This window comes from Paroedura picta, chromosome 13 (assembly GCF_049243985.1).
Source record: "Paroedura picta isolate Pp20150507F chromosome 13, Ppicta_v3.0, whole genome shotgun sequence".
Lineage (NCBI taxonomy): Eukaryota > Metazoa > Chordata > Lepidosauria > Squamata > Gekkonidae > Paroedura > Paroedura picta.
Genome location: NC_135381.1, coordinates 33333195 through 33344441, shown reverse-complemented (window position 1 = coordinate 33344441; position 11247 = coordinate 33333195).

Below are 11247 nucleotides of genomic sequence, written 5' to 3'. Positions count from 1 at the left end.
CCACCACAGAACCCATCGCTTTCCCATGTACTTCGAGGTAAAATTAGCCTTGGAAATCAAAAACATTGTTTCCAAAAATGATGTCTAGGAGGTTTAATAAAAGTGATTAGGGGGCTCCTGGTCAGGTCAACTGTAAAGTAAATTGGACGCAGCGTTTCTAACCTCATCCAAAGAATGTTCATATATAAAGCTCCAGGTGACCAAAATTGAGTTCACTGGTACCTGTAGTGGTTCAATAGAATTAACAAAATGGGTTGTGTCTTTGAGAAGCACCACAGACGAAGGCATGCATTTTTGAAGATAAAAATTAATGAATTTAGAAAGTGGTTCAAGAAAATCATTCTGCTGCACCATGATATGGTGTCATTGCAGGGGTCTGATGTCTTTGTGTACCTTCAGAAGAGCATAGATACAAGGATTACCGGATGCTAATTTTCCAAAAATCTAGCCTCAGATTTAGTGACGTTATTCAAACCAAGTCCTTCATGTACAGCGATCCTGATCACCTGGAGAATCTCATCAATTTTATTATAGTGTGCAGATATGTAATATTTACTATAATTTTCTCGTGATTTCAGCCTCATAGTTAGAATGGTTAAGAATGACAATGCCCCCACCCTTGTCTGCAGGCATGATGGTAATACTCAGGTATGCCTTTAGATCTTTAAGAGCCCTAAATTCCTCTCAAGAGGTTTAAAGTAGGTCTATGTGGATTCATTTCCAACATTTTCAAATCCTTAAGAATCATTTTTTCAAAAGTTGCAAATTCGAGGATCTCAACATTTGGAATGAATACAGGCTTACCTCTAAAGGACAAGGGGGCATTCATTAAAGAAAATTTACCAAAGAAATGATTAAATTTAATCATTCTTATCAATTTAAAGCAATCCATTTCAATTCTAAACGCATTGTATTTTGCCGTGGGAACAAAACTCATCCCGTTATTTAATACAACCTACTCCAAATCTAACAGTGGTCTCTGAGATCTAAAGAACATTTAGTCAAAATTGCCACTCATTTATCCTTAAACTCATCGTTATCTATAAAGAGTGTGGGGAATTTCTGCACTCTGAGGCCCCTGGGAATGCGATTATTTTTAAATATTCATTGAAATAAACTGCATGCAATTGCATCTTAAGCTTTTTCTTACTTAAAAAAAAGTTGGTCTCAATCTCCTATAGAATTACCATTTCCAACATCCAGTGATGGGAAGTCCTTCATAATCCTTTCACGGTTGTCTTCATTGAAGGAAAAATCCTGCGTCCACGTTGCCATCATGTCAAAAGGAGCAGAAAAGTCAAACTGAGAGTGCAAACTCGTCTCAAAGAAACATTGGTCTGTTTTTCAAGAATTCTTGAGCATCTCAGTAGATTAAGGCTTGGTATTAGAGATGCCCCTCTCACCATGCAATTTGGAACTCATCACTGTATCCCTGAGGATCTTTGGTTCTTTGGAATTGGAAAAAAAAAATTCCTCACGTATCCTCAGAGTTTTGGCATCCATTCATCCAAAACTCACCATAAGCTCACTTCTTCTATTGACAGCCACAGCTCACACTACAAAATCCATGCCTTTGTGGCGATGCCATGGGACAAAAACCTGGTTCAAAAGCACTGATCCTCAAGGATCCACAGGGTTTTTACATCAAGTCACCTAAAACTCTCCATAAGATCATCTATCAATAGCCACAGAATATACCACATGTGTATGGTGGGCACGTTTGTGGGTGGTGCGGTTGTAGAGTCAGTGGGTGTGGGGCCTCCTCCTCCTCCTTGAGCTCGGCAGGCTCTGTGCGGGGCAGTGGTGGCTTGTGAGCATGGCTGCCAGGGCGGCGGGGTTGCCAGCTCTGGCTCTCTTTTGTCAGCGGGCTCCATGCATGGGGCAGCTCCCCAGTGGGCGCATTTCAGTAGTCTGTGGGCTGGCAGCCACCACTGCCCCTGGTTTGTTAGTGGGTGGTGGGGGTGGGGGAAAAGTCCTGTTGACCCATCAGAGCTTGGGATTCACCATGGATGGAGCCTCCAATAAATGTGCTGCATATTTTGGCAGGTGCCAACCCATCTGAGTGGGCAGGTGTGGATTGCATTGGCAAGTGGTCATGGCGATCCAGATAGAGTCTAATGCTCAGTGATCTGCCCGGATGGTCTCAATCCAGGTGGGATTACCAGCAGGGAGTAGAACCATGGCCCTGTTAGGGGACTGTTCTCCCTCTCATGGAATCCAGTGTGTCCCACAGAAGGCTTTTGATGGGAAGAGTACCACCTCCCAGGGCCAAAGGGAAGAAAGGTAGACACTGGACAAGACCCAGAAACTATGTCCACAATAAGATGATACAATCAGGGGGCCCCACAGTGAATTTCATATGCATAGATCCCCAGTAAACCACTAAACAGTTAATGAACTCAAGTGACCCCAAAATTCATGAATGGGGGGGCTCCTTGCAAGTTCGAGGTTTATGACTTCCCCCCAACTTCCATTTTCCAGGTTCGTGCCCACCTCTAATTCTTCTAGCATTCAGAACCCAAAGTGGCACAATTGTGAGTCTGAATTTTTGTGGGGGTGCCCATCCCCACTTTGTGCCTCGCCATCCTGAAGGGATTAGAGAAACATCACAACTGGCCTTTGCTCTAAATCAATGTTCTGGCTTATCCTCAATTACTGTGTGAAGACATTCTACTTTTTGTTGATGGATGGCTTAATAGACCTGTTACCCACTTCCCCACCTGTAGATATTTCATAACAGCAAATTGATTTACATCCCTGCTCAAGTAGCTCTTGATGAATTGGTAAGGCTTGGTTGTCGGTGGACAAGCGACATTTGAGCAACCTCAATGAGGAAAAGGTAGTGTGCAATGAACCAGCTTTATTTCTCCCCCTTTCTTCTTAGTGATATTCTTGGGGCTCTGCCAGACTGTCCCCACTGAAGTCTGGGAGGAAAATGTCCTCTTGAGGGAAGCTGAAATATTCTTCCCCAAAGCTTTTATTGTCAAGTATGTTTACCTTAGAGCCTCTTGTGGCGCAGAGTGGTAAGGCAGCTGTCTGAAAGCTTTGCCCATAAGGCTGGGAGTTCGATCCCAGCAGCCGGCTCAAGGTTGACTCAGCCTTCCATCCTTCCGAGGTCGGTAAAATGAGTACCCAGCTTGCTGGGGGGCAAACGGTAATGACTGGGGAAGGCACTGGCAAACCACCCCGTATTGAGTCTGCCATGAAAATGCTAGAGGGCGTCACCCCAAGGGTCAGATATGACTCAGTGCTTGCACAGGGGATACCTTTACCTTTACTTTACCTTTATGTTTACCTTTCTTCTACTTCTTACTTATAGGGTTGCCATCTCTGAAGTGGGAAATTCCTGGAGATTTGGGGATGGGTGGATGGAATCCGGGGAGGTGAGGGACATTGATTCATTCATTGATTCATTCATTGATCCATTCATTGATCCATTCGTTCGCTCATTCATTCATTCATTCATTCATTCATTCATTCATTCATTGCCATTGATCAGTAGTAAAAGCAAAAGAAAAGAAACATATGGCAGAACAACATCAGTTGGGACATGACCAGATATACCAACACCCTAAAGGCAATCTTATATGAACTCCCCATTCATCTAGTCAGAGATCTTGATAGCTATATAACAATACTTGGCTACACTATAAGAAATAGTGGTTTCCTTATGCTCAAGTGCTCATGGTTTCCAAAAAGCCTAGTCAGCAGAGGTAAAATCAAATGATACCCAATATCACAATAAAGATTATAAAGCAATTAAATATGTGTAATTGTTTTACAAGGGGAGGGGCCTCCGCAAGGTATAATGCCATAAAATCCACCTTCCAAAGCAGCCATTTTCTCCAGGGGAGTTGATCCCCATTGCCCGGCAATCAGTTGCTATCCTAGGAAATATCTAGCTGTTGGCTACCAATTTCACTCACCGTTGTTCACTCAGCCTTCCTCGAGCCTAAAGAAAGAGCCTTCTCCAGTGGGAGAACTGTAGACACCACCTGAATCTTCATGGAGGGAAGGAAAATAAAGTTGAGATGGAATAACAAAGTTTGAGTCCGATGGATCCTTTAAGGCAGTGGTCCCCAACCTGCGGGCCGTGGCCCAGCGCCAGGCAGCGAAGGGCTGCGGCTCCTTCTTCCCTCCCCCCCGAAGCGAGAAGCTCGCCAGGCCGCGAGCAAATCGGCCGCCAAAGCGGCCGATTAGCTCGCGGCCTGGCGAGCTTCTCGCTTCGGGAGGGGAGGGAAGAGAAGCTTGCCGAGCCGCAAGCTAATTGGCCACTTTAGCGGCCGATTTGCTCGCAGCCCGGAGGGGCTGGGAGGGGAAGCCGTGGCCGCTGGCATGGGGCCGCTCTCTCCGCCCACTACGCCGCAGCGGTCCACAGCAAGCGGAAGCTTGCAGACCGCTGCTTTAAGGCCAACGAGTTTAATTCAAGGTGCGAGCTTTTGTGTGCATGTACACGACTTCAGACAATGAAATGGATATCACTAGACTACGTATATAAGGAGAGAGTAAATTAGCAGTAAATTAGTAAACAGCATCATGAAAATATCCAACAAGTATGCACTCTAATGAAGATGTTTAGCTGATTCAAGAGCCTTGCGAGAATAATAAACTGAGTTTATAAGATTATCAGTCCTCTGAGTCCAGTTGTTTGTAAAAGGTGACATTTGAGAGTCTGATCAGTTCATAATGACAACAGCTTCTCTTTTGTCTGTCTCTTTAATTAGAATATCTGGATTGTTCCTGAGTCTGTCTATATGGCCTTCCTTTCAGCATGGCTGATATTTTGCTGTCGATCACATCAGTTTGGACCCTGCAGCAGAAGCATTCTGTGCAAAGATTCACTATGGCATTGTGACCATCTTGGGGGGGGGGGATGTGTCGTCTCTTTTCTTGTAGTGCTGTTTTGATAGGATGCGGTGTTAATTGATGAGTTGGAGGGATGGTAGCCCTTCTCCTGTAGATTCCATGAAGGCACATTGTAGAGAAGCTGTATGTTCTTGCTCATTCTGTTCTTAGAATCATAGAATCATAGAGTTGGAAGGGGCCATACAGGCCATCTAGTCCAACCCCCTGCTCTACGCAGGATCAGCCCTAAGCATCCTAAAGCATCCAAGAAAAGTGTGTATCCAACCTTTGCTTGAAGACGGCCAGTGAGGGGGAGCTCACCACCTCCTTAGGCAGCCTAATCCACTGCTGAACTACTCTGACTGTGAAATTTTCCCCCTGATATCTAGCCTATATCGTTGCATTTGTAGTTTAAACCCATTACTGCTCATCCTTTCCTCTGCAGCCAACGGGAACAGCATCCTGCCCTCCTCCAAGTGACAACCTTTAAAATACTTAAAGAGGGCTATCATGTCCCCTCTCAACCTCCTTTTCTCCAGGCTGAACATTCCCAAGTCCCTCAACCTATCTTCATAGGTCTTGGTCCCTTGGCCCCAGATCATCTTGCATATGTTGAAAGAAAGAAAGGCTTTTCTCTGTCTAGCATCAGTGTTCTGAACTGTGGAAGAACTTTGTGTTAATTTTTGGGTGAGTGCAGGAACATTCACATAAATGACAACCGAGCCATGGCTTTCTAATCAAGAGTTTGATCAAGGCCCTCCGTGATGCCCGATGAACCAACAGCCTGATCAAGGGGCTCTCTGATGTCATGGCTGAGACTCATCCTCCCATTTAACAGTGCAGGAGAGAGAAGAAAGCTCTAATCAGAATAACTCGCTGGAAAATCCCTTGACAGCTCCATTGTAACCTTGACTCTGCTTGTGGGCTTTTAATCAAAGGCTGTCAGAATTCACATGGCCACAGTCATCCTCATGCTGTCCATGGGGTATGATTACCTTTGAAACACAAACTTCAGGAGCTTCTATTTGAGACAGTGGCAATCTGCTCTTTCATTTTTGTTTTTCCAAAGTTCCAAGTTACCAGTCCTCATTGTACTGGAGCAGAAGATGAAAGAAAGAAAAAAAATATTTACTTCACTTACAGCTCACCATTCCCCACCCAATGGGGACCCAACACAATTTATATTGTTATCCTCTCCGGAGTTTTATCTTTGTAACAACTCTGCACTGTAACTTAGGCTGAAAATAGATGACTGGGCCAAGCTTTCATAGCAGGAGAAGGATTCTTATAGGGTTAAATGTAATCTGCTTGCCTGCCTGCCTGCCTGCCTGCCTGCCTGCCTGCCTGCCTGCCTGCCTGCCTGCCTGTGTCTGTCTGTCTGTCTGTCTGTCTGTCTGTCTGTCTGTCTGTCTGTCTGTCTGTCTGTCTATCTATCTATCTATCTATCTATCTATCTATCTATCTATCTATCTATCTATCTATCTATCTATCTATCTATCTATCTATCTATCTGCTTCTAAGCAGAGATGCTTTTCACAGAATCCCTGATCCTCCATGTTTTCTGGTTAAAGGGGGGGGGGACAAATTACAAAGATGACCTTCCTAATGGTAACAAGAGAAAGAAATTTTACTTGCAAAAAATAGAAGCACATTTTCCGTGTCATTCATGCTGTTAAATTTATCTTATTGTGAACAGACAACTACCGAAAGATTAACTGGCTACAGCTCCGAACTCAAGTAAGAGAGAGAGGAAAGATCCGGTGTAAGATGAATCAGATGGCAATCACAAGCCAAAGAGTCTCTGTGTCTAACCGTTGAAAGGGTGGGGCCAACTGCCAAGTGCTAAGATCTGCTCTGAAGGTCTGTTTTTCGGAACAGTGGCATACAAAATACATGCAACCCACTACTCAGTTTGGTTCTGTAAAGCAGGCAGATGCCTACCTGAAAGCTACTGACATCCTCTGTAGCATTGTGGATCCGTGTGTGCCTGCGGACACTGCATTGTGTGGAGGAGCCTTGGGCTGTATAAACTGGCTTTGTTGCTACAGATGGGCTCCTACTTTAAACCTTCTTTCAAACTGGCTTCAATCCGATGGCTTCTCCACCAAGAAGCCCTGAGGACTGTAGTTGCTTAAGGATGCTAAGATGTTTAGCACAGTCTTACTGGAAATTATACAACTTTAAAAATCAGAAATTAATGTGGTTCACCAATGTGTTTTATATTTATAAAGCAACTCCTCCCCCCCCAACACTTAAATTTCTTTAACAATTATGACACAATTAATCTGTATTAAATGCTCCAGTGGCTTTAGAAAATAAGCATTGCCTAATTAAGTTCAGACAGGGGGTTGATCTGTTCCTGGGTGGCTTACTATACATTGGACAGTGATCCTCATTTGACCATTTCCTGTGTTAGCAAGAGACTCTTAGACATTGACAGTTCCCAGTTTCTGGTGAAGAGAAGAAGAGTTGCTTTTTTATACACCGGTTTTAACTACCTGAAGGAGTCTTCAAGTGGCTTACAATCATCTTCCCTTCCTTTCCTCACAAAAGACACCCTGTGAACTGGGTGAGGCTGAGAGAGCTCTGAGAGAAACTGCTCTGTCAGAACAGGACTGTGACTGGCCCAAGGTCACCCAACTGGCTGCATGTGGAAGGGGAGTAGGGGATCAAACCCTACTGGAACCAGGTGCAAATCGGATGTCAGCTTCCAAAGGAAACCCAGACAATACAGACAACAGCAGAAAAGCTCCTAGTGAGGCTTATTTATTAGAATGTCAGGCTAGGTGAACCAGGCTGGGAGACCCGGGTTCTTATCTCTATTCGTCAAGTCTTCTGTGATACATCCGAGACTGAGGGAAGCGCTCAAGGGATCAAGGGAATCAAGGGAATGATGGAGGACCCACAAAGTTACCCCATTGTTATTGCAGCCCTCTCTTTCCCTTGGCTGTTTGTTTGGGTTTCTTCCCTTCTCTCCAGCATCCTTTGGGACTGTCCTTCAACATGACACAGTGTTTTGTTAAAAAAAGACATAGAAAGCCACCACCGACTCTCAGAAGAAATGCTGTCACCGCTGACTCTGTGTTTTGTCTGCATGTGCCGGGATGGAACAGTTGTCACATCATGCTCCATAACAGCCTGGTGATGAGAAATGAGGGAACTCATTTTCTATTGAAATCTCAATGGGAATTTAAGGCTGCTGAATGGAGTTGCTACAGTCAAGATGGAGCTATAAAGGGAACTTTTCACCCTCTCTGAGCTCGGTCCATATAAAGAAACACCGTTCGTTTCTCGTAGAAATACACCCAAAAGCAAACGAAGCGAGTAGGCAAGAAGTGGTACCTTCTTGAGATTTATTAAATACAGTCCTAGCTTATTTAAATAATTTTGCAACCAGAACAGGCTCCCAGGTATTCAATCCCACTTTTTGTTACTTCTTCAGTGGTTGCAATTATAGTCTTAATATAAAGATTTAACATCACCAGTATTCATTTCAGTTCTAAAGGTAAAGCATATGACATTGGCAGTAGCTCTTCAGTAAAGGGGTCAATTCTTCAATTGTGCCTTCTCTGAGCTGGCTGTTTAGAAATCCCATTGCTCAGTGGATTCATCATCATCATCATCATCATCATCATCATCATCATCATCATCAATTTGCCACTTGGCCTGGGTTGTATTTGGAATACAAGGGAGTGGTCCATCCTTTTAGAGTCACTCAAAGATAAACATGAAAAGGTATGCAAAGATTTCAAGCATTCTAAAAGCTAGCTCTGTGTTGTTCAACATATTTATAAACTAGATATTAAGCCCGCTTTAACCAAAATACAGTGGGCGCTAGTGGGGTGGGTGAAGGGAGGGAGGGAGGGAGGGAGGAAGGAAGGAAGGAAGGAAGGAAGGAAGGAAGGAAGGAAGGAAGGAAGGAAGGAAGGAAGGAAGGAAGGAAGGAAGGTCAGAGGTCGGAGGGGATGGGGGTGCTTTACAGAGTGCATGGTGGGTGAAGCCTGGGCGGACAAACACTGGCAAAAGTGAGGGGGAATGGGGGGCTTTGAAGAGTGCACGGGGTGGTAGTGGTGGAGAAGGTGGGGCAGGAAAGCGAGGCAGAGGGCGGGAGTGAAGCGGTGGTGGAAGAGTGTGGTGGGGATGTGTGTGTGTGGGGGGGTAAGTAGGTTGGGGGGTGGGAGGGGAAGAGTTCCCAGTGCTGCATGGCAGGGTAGAGCAGGCAGCTGAATACCTGCCTTGTTGGCGGCCAGGTGCGAAATGTCGGCTGGCAGCCAAAGGCGGGCTAGGTTGGGGGGTGGGTGGGTTGGGAGGTGGGCTGAACAGCCGAGGGCACAAAGCACCAGTCGATTAGGCCCTCTGCTGGTCAGTTCAGGGGCAAGGGGCCAATCGTTGCCCCACCCACCCAGGACCGAGCCCTCCCACATAGCCCTTAGCCTTTTATTTATACTGCTTCCGCGGTTGGGATGAGGGGTTAGAGGGGGTACTTATTAAATTTGCAGATGATACTAAACTGGGAGGGGTAGCAAACAGAACAGAAGACAGGATCTGTGTTACAGATTTTTTCAAAGAAATTTTGACTGAATAATAAAATATATTTTCACCTGATTTTGCACCATAGGCCTTGGCCTTATTTTTTAATCTCGGGTATTTTTTTCCAGTATCATGGATTTCAGTGGGTGAATTAATGCTTAAACCTTGCCTGTTGAGCAGATTACTTTTAACAGTAGTTATATATTTCTAAACCCCTTAACTTTACTGGATTTGCAAGGATGTAACTCTGCTTAGTATATGACATTCTTGGGCTGGGTCATATTTCTGATATAACTATATTATATGTATGGAACATTTTATATGGAATTTTTTTAACAGAGGCCGGCTAGCCATCTGACAGAGAGGCTGATTCTGTGAAGGCTTAAAGGGGTGGAAGTTTACAGTAGATGAGCGATAGGGTTGTGAGTATCCTGCATAGTGCAGAGAGTTAGACTAGATCACCCATGAGGTCCCTTCCAACTCTATTATTCTATGATTCTATGTTTCTATGTAATAATGGCAAGCTGGGTCTCTGACCTGGATAGGCCAAGCTGTAAAGTTTCATTGGTTGGCCAGAAAACAGTCTTTGACTTGGTGCAAAAGATGCATTTATTCTAAAGCAAGAAAGTTAACCTGACAAGTACCTTGTAAGAACTGCCGTACAATAGAAGAAGCACAGCATGTAACCACTTCCCCCCATAAGAACCCGATAAATGCAGGAGTTCTGTAAAGGGAACCAACAAGGCAGATTGTGAGGTGCTTGAGGATGTGGTGTGGCATTCCGGTGTGGAATTTCAAAATACAGTCTTGAGAAAACCACTGCTACCCTTCTAACTTTACAACATACATAATCTGAGCAGATGTACCCAAGGATGCGAGCCAGCTTGGTGTAGTGATTAAGAGTGGCAGCCTGTAATCTGGAGAACTTGATATGATTCCCTACTTCTCCTCCACATGCAGCCATCTGGGTAACCCTGGGCCAATCACAATTCTCTCATAGCTTTCTGAGCCTCACCCACTTCATAAGGTGTCTGTTGTGGGGAGAGGAATGGATGGTGATTGTAAGCTGTTTTAAGACACCTTAAGGTAGTGAAAAGTAGGGTACAAAAACCTAGCTCCTCTTCCCTTGTAGTGAGTCTTTGGTCAGATTGTACTGCAACATTGACCTTAAATATATTGTCACCTTTAGTGGCTGTTTGGATGGTTGGTGACGACTGACATTTCTGCTGGTGAAGAGGGAAGGGCAAAAATGAAATGCAGAGAGTCAATGGAATTGCTGTACAGAGTTAAAAGGTTGGGACAAACCTTCAAGAGTTTAGAAACAGGGTAGGTTGTGTGTTTCATAAAAGGGAATGCCTAACTGTGAGCCACTCTGAAGGGTTTGTGGCCATAAAATCATTGGCCTTCTCATCCTACCAGTCAGAGGAGAGAAACATTAAACCCTGCTCCAGAGGTGGGCATAGTGAACCAAAGGGACAGAAGGTCAGGAGCACTGAGTGGTACTCCTAAGTACTGCCTTATTATATGAAGCGGTGGAAGTAATAAATCAAAATCATCCATGGTGTTAGGAGCCAGATACTCCATTTCATTCTTACCTGAATCCTTTCTTGTGAGTGTAGAAGAATGTTGCTTCTTTAGCCCTGCATCCAAAGTGTTTGAAGAGTGTCTTTAAAATTTTTTAAATAGAATATTAATTCAGTCCAACTTTTACATTCCCTTTAGAGAGAAGTCTGAAGGTCTAACCAGTTTGGTGTAGTGGTTATGAGTGTGGACTTCCAATCTGGCAAGCCAGGTTTGATTCTGCACTCCGCTTTGAGACTCCTTCGGATAGAGAAAAGTGGCATATCAGAACCAACTCTTCTTCTTCTTCTA